This window comes from Dendrobates tinctorius, unplaced genomic scaffold, assembly GCF_039654945.1.
Source record: "Dendrobates tinctorius isolate UK_male_01 unplaced genomic scaffold, ASM3965494v1 ptg000504l, whole genome shotgun sequence".
In the NCBI taxonomy this organism is placed as follows: domain Eukaryota; kingdom Metazoa; phylum Chordata; class Amphibia; order Anura; family Dendrobatidae; genus Dendrobates; species Dendrobates tinctorius.
In genome coordinates this window covers 286,973-293,543 of record NW_027362163.1, presented here as the reverse complement: position 1 = coordinate 293,543, position 6,571 = coordinate 286,973, and positions in this window count along the sequence as shown.

The following is a 6,571-nucleotide window of genomic DNA, read 5'->3' as shown; positions in this document are numbered from 1 at the left end:
TGCACCACCAGGTTCAAGGTGTGAGCCAAGCAAGGTATGTGGCTGAGTTTTGAAAAGGCTATGGCTGCCACAAAATTACGGCCGTTATCACTAACTACCTTGCCTGCCTCAAGATGTACACTGCCCAGCCATGACTCAGTTTGTCGCTTCAAGTACTCGGCCAGCACCTCGGCGGTGTGTCTGTCGCCCAAACACATCATCTGCAACACAGCCTGCTGACGCTTTCCACTAGCTGCTCGATAGGGGGACACCTCGTGTGCAACAGTGGCAGCTGCAGATGGAGTGCTCGTACGACTGCGCTCTGTGGACGAGTTTTCGCTTCTGGAGGAGGAGGAGGAGGAGGGTCGAACGCCTACAGCCAACTGTTTTCTATACCGTGGGCTAGGCAGCACTGTCCCACCACCGCTGTCCCCTGTGGACCCTGCATCCACCACATTAACCCAGTGCGCAGTGATGGACACGTAACGGCCCTGGCCATGCCGACTGGACCATGCATCAGTTGTGAGGTGCACCTTTCCACTCACTGACTGCTTGAGTGTATGGACAATGCGGTCTTTCACATTATGGTGGAGGGCTGGGATGGCTTTCCGAGAGAAGTGGCGACTGGGTAGGTCATAGCGTGGTACTACATAGGCCATGCTGTGCTTTCCACCAACCGATAGGGCACCATCTCAAACGAGATTAGTTTGGCAATGTGGGCGGTCAAACCCAGTGTATGCGGATGAGAGACTGAGTACTTTCTTGACCTACTCATAGTGTCTGGGAGGGTGAGCTGGACTTGAGAGCTGCATATGGTGGAAGTAGCGGTGGACAGGGCGGACTGAGAGAGGGTTGATGATGGTGATGGAGTTGGTGTTCTTTCTGATGGCCTAGAATCAGTCTTTCGTTGATATAACAGTGGGATTCCCTGACTGCTGTGGCCTTGCAACGACACCTCAACATTTGCTGCTGTGCTAACCGGTGGGCTTACAGTGGGGGAAACAATGTAGCGTTGCTGACTACCTTCTTTGTGATCAGGTCAATGTCATGTGCACCTTCCTCTGTGTCACCGTGTATGGTGGTATAGTGTGCGGGAAGGGGCACCTGAGTCTCATCAGGGTCAGAATCTGGCTCTGTACACTGCGAGGACAATGTAGTGCTCTGAGTGAATGTACCATCAGAATCATCTATCAGTGGCTGTGCATCAGTGCACTCCATGTCAGATTCATCTTGGCCTGGGTAATTCACCATTTCACTTGATAATCCAGGCATGGTATGTGAAAACAGCTCCATGGAGTAATCAGTAGTATGGCCTGCGTCATCCTTCAATCTTGGTTGGGGTGCAGGACACAAGGAAAGGTGTGGTTCATGAACATGAGCCTCCAATGACGACTCAGTGCTTTTATTTTTTACAACTTCAGAAGAGGAGGCGATAGAGCTGGAGGCTGAGTCAGCAATGTAAGACAAAACTTTTTCCTGAAGCTCTGGTTTTAAAAGCAGTTTGCCAACTAACAGAAAACTAAGCCTTCGAGGCCTTGTGGAGCCAGACGATGACGCAGGCTCAACATCTCCTGCATTCGGTCCTATTTTGCTTTTGCCACTACCATCAGATCCACCACCAACACCATCATTACCAGCTGCCAACCCCCGCCCAATTCCACAGCCTCTTCCACCAGCCTTCCTCATTTTTGGTAGAAATGTAGACAAAATCCAACAAACTATATAGTAATGTAAAACAAGGTACAAGGTGTCTATAGGACAGGGGAGATTTTGAATTTCTGCACACACTTGTGGACACTGGACACTTATGGATTGTGTGAGGCCCACTGAATATCAGAGCGCTATGTCACAGGCTCGATGGCACAGTTGTGAAAAAAGTGACTACAGGATCACAGAGATTTTGTATTTCTGCACACACTTGTGGACACTGGACACATGGATTGTGTGAGGCCCACTGAATATCAGAGCGCTATGTCACAGGCTCGATGACACAGGTGTGAAAAAAGTGACTACAGGATAAGGGAGATTTTGAATTTCTGCACATACTTGTGGACACTGGACACTTATGGATTGTGTGAGGCCCACTGAATATCAGAGCGCTATGTCACAGGCTCGATGGCACAGGTGTGAAAAAAGTGACTACAGGATCACAGAGATTTTGAATTTCTGCACACACTTGTGGACACTGGACACTTATGGATTGTGTGAGGCCCACTGAATATCAGAGCGCTATGTCACAGGCTCGATGGCACAGGTGTGAAAAAAGTGACTACAGGATCACAGAGATTTTGAATTTCTGCACACACTTGTGGACACTGGACACTTATGGATTGTGTGAGGCCCACTGAATATCAGAGCGCTATGTCACAGGTTCGATGGCACAGGTGTGAAAAAAGTGAATACAGGATCACGGAGATTTTGAATTTCTGCACACACTAGTGGACACTGGACACTTTTGGATTGTGTGAGGCCCACTGAATATCACAGCGCTGTTTCACAGGCAGAAATTGCCTAGTGTATCACAAACTACAAGGTGTATATAGAATTGGGCAGAATAGGAATCTCCCTAGAGTGTAGGTCTGTAAGAACGGAACAAGTCCTCCACTTATCCTTCCACAGTGACACACAGATAGCTTCACTGTGGCCGTGATAACAGCCGTTACACGGTACTGAGAGGAGCGTGCACGTACACGGCTGTCCGGTGTACGTAAAATTGTCAAGCTCCGTGTTTTTTAAGTATACGGACTGACACACGCTGTCTCTCTATAGTTTTGAATGTGATCAAACAGCAAATATATTTAACTGTTTGAAAGCTAGACAAAACTAAAAGGTGCAGGTCTGTAAGAACGGAACATGTCCTCGACTTATTCTCACAGAGTGACACAGATAGCTTCACTGTGGCTGTGATAACAGCCGTTACACGGTACTGTGTGAGGAGTGTGCACCGCTGTATGGTGTGAAAAAATGCACGCTCAGTACCTCAACAGGACAAAAAAAAAATTGGGATTGCTTTTAAAAAAGCAGTTTGCAGAGCAGTGGGTAAACAGCAATGCAGCCGTCAGGAAGCCTTAGAAGGCAGCCTAACAACCAACACTGCTGATCCACCAAAATATAGCCTCCCCTTGCACTGCACACACAGTGACTGGTGTGTTGTACAGGCAAAATCGCTAGCAGCAGAAGCAGTTTTTTTTTTCTTCCCTGCCTAACGCTCTCCCTACAGAATCAGCAGCAGCAACCTCTCCCTATGCTAAGATCGGCAGAATTAAGATGGCGGTCGGCGTGCACGCCCTTTTATACCCCCTGTGACGCCCACCAAAGCAAGCCAATCACTTGCATGCCCTTCTGAAAGATGGTGGTGACCCCTGCCTATGTCATCACGTTGCCCACAGTGTCCGTGGATCCTGATTGGCTGAAAAAGAGCGCAAAACAAACTTTTGAAACGCGACTTTGGCGCGTAAGTCGCCGACCTCGTGGCCGACCTCATCCTAGGGTCGGGTTTCGTTTCATGAAACCCGACTTTGCCAAAAGTCGGCGACTTTTGAAATTTTTCGACCCGTTTCGCTCAACTCTAATAGATATGTACACATAGAATACATAAATATATATACATGTCAGTGACACAAACACAGTGCCTTGCGAAAGTATTCGGCCCTCCGGAACTTTTCAACCTTTTCCCACATATCATGCTTCAAACATAAAGATACCAAATGTAAATTTTTGGTGAATAATCAACAAGTGGGACCCAATTGTGAAGTTGAATTAAATTTATTGGTTATTTAAAATTTTTGTGGAAAGTCAAAAACTGAAAAATTGGGCCGTGCAATATTATTCGGCCCCTTTAGCTTAATACTTTGTCGCGCCACCTTTTGCTGCGATTACAGCTGCAAGTCGCTTGGGGTATGTCTCTATCAGTTTTGTACATGGAGAGACTGAAATTCTTGCCCAATCTTGCTTGGCAAACAGCTCGAGCTCAGTGAGGTTGGATGGAGATCGTTTGTGAACAGCAGTTTTCAGCTCTTTCCACAGGATGCCGTCAGTCACCACTGGGAGGACCGGTCGCCCTCCAACATACTTGGCTCGCCAGTTCTTTGGGCCTTGTGGTCCTACTCCTGGGGGGTTGGCCCTCTGCCCCAGGGGTTGCTCATTTAAATAACAGAATCTTGCGATGTGGCCTGCCTTGCAGCAGTGACGACAGATGGGACGTCCATCCTGGTCATAGCGATCGTTGTCACTCCCTTCGGAGTGGCAGGATCCTCTTCTTCCGTAGCCACGGGACATCCTCTGGACTGGAGGCCAGCTGGATCTTCTCCTTTGAGGACATCTGCATGGACTGCACAGTTTTGGCGAGTGCAGCCATATTTTTGGTCAGCTCTTGGTCCTGAAGGCGCAGTTCTGTAGATGGATCATTATCCAAAGTCTGTGCGTCAGCCTCCGAGGGAAAGATGCTGCTTCTTGGTGGTATGTGATTGCTGGGCGCCTAGGGGGTGCTGGACGGCTGACATTTGGTTCATTCAGCACCCGGTTAGCCCTGTCTTTAAAGTCTGCAAAGTCTAGATCAGGGGTTTGTAGGGCTATGATGCGCAGCTGTGCTCTGGGTACTGGATAGGAGTCCCTTAGGAAATTGGTCCTTTAACAACCTGTCTCCGTCTTTCACACTGTCTGAGTCAATATGCTTTATGGCTCGCAGCGCCTCCTGCAAGTTAAGAGCATAGTCCCATATACTGTCCTGCACTCTTTGCTTACACCCAAAGAATCTAATTTTTATTTCAGCTGCAAAGCATGTGTCAAAGGTGCTTCTTAGCTTAGCCAGAATCTTTTTAACAGTCTCTTTATCAGTGTCCTGCCAGGACTTTACTTCTCTTTGCGCTGCACCAGTTAGCTGCCCAATAAGGATGTTCACTCTTTGGTTTTCAGACAGGATACACCTCAAACAAGCTGCACAATCTCTCTTTGAATTCACTCAGGGTATGTGACTCCCCTGAGTACTGCGGTAACCAGGCCACTCCCGGTATATAGGGCATGGACAGCGGCATTATGGGGACTGCTGCGCTGGTTCTTGAGGTGCTCTGGAGGCGGCGCTGGCTGCTGGATTCTGCGGTGCCATTGGAGCCGCAGCTGCGCTGGCCCCTGCATCTTGCGGCGCTCTGGGTGGTGCGGTGGCGTCCACCGCTGCATCTTCTCTTGCCTCAGACATTCTCGTCCCCCCTAGTTAACGTTTGCCAGGCCCCGTGTTTCACTGTCTTACCGGTTGCCGCTCCAGAGGCTGGATGATCGGGGATGCCAGGACTGCAGGCCTCAGTTCCTCACTTCCCACCCGCTGGTCTCTTCCCACGCAGCACTTCACTTTTCGCGCTCTCTTGCAGGCTCCACCCATGAATGCACACCCATTTGGCTTCCCGCACGCGCCAAATGGCGGGGTAATGGCGGCAATTGCAAAATAAGTCTATGGCACACAATACAGTCTCTGGCACACAGAACCCGGTAGCACCGGGCTTCGTAAATCCTGTTCGTGACGCCAAAATGGATCGCCTGCCAGGGCAGTGGGGTTACTCGGTACCGGGCCGGTGTCTCAGAGGGACGTGTCACGGTGGCGGTGACCCGGTCTGTGGCCCTAGGAGTCGATGCAAAAGGGGTGAAATGTGGCTGAATAAAGTTTATAGGTGGATGATACGTGACGCCACCTGTGGTGCTCGGCAATGAAGGGGTTAAGCCGACACTGCAGGCAGATCCTCTGGGACAGATGGTATAAGGCAGCAAGGTGTAAGAGCTCCCCACAGGTAGAGCTGTAGTCCCAGGGCAGTGGTAATAGGTGTTGAGGGAGAGGGTGCAGTGTTAAGCACAGAGATGTAGCAGTGCTGAAGAGGTTGCAGGAAGGAGGCAATGGCACAACAGGGTGCTGTTTCCTTTACCTTTACTTTGCTTTGTAAGTGTGATGTGGAAATTTATAGTTGGGTAGATTTACCCCTGTGCGTACTGTGGCCTGCCCAAATTAGACAGAGTCTTACTGAGCGCTCAAAGAAGGAAAGACGCCAGACTTGGGTGGCAGCAATACCTCCCAGCAAAACTCTGGAAACTTTATTCATATATGGTCTTTTATCAGTTTGTATAAAGGAGTGGTTACTCATTAACATAAAGGCTTTACTTCTTAGCTAATTGGTCAGTTTTAATGCATAAACATATATGGGTGTCGACCTAAGGTGACTTAAGCATCAGATGATATACTGCTCTTTGTCTTACAATGTCAGCAATGTTCTGATATCGGCTGGCACATCTGGCCTAAACTTCCTCTTTCTATGTCTGGGACAAATATCACAAGACAATGCTATCATAAGATACCATCTGCTCCCCAGACTATCTCATGGGGGGGCAGTAGGTCATTTCCACCAACTAGTTACAAGGTTCAAACTGTGAATATGTATCTGTGTGCATATAAGAATATATAAGAGTACATGAGTATATAGCAGTATATAGCCTATAGCAGGCAAGTGAGATCTATATGAAATACATATACTTATATATTTCCATAACAATCCCCCCTTAGATATCACTTGCCCTAAAACCCTGCTCCTGGCCCAAAGCGCTGCAACTCTTT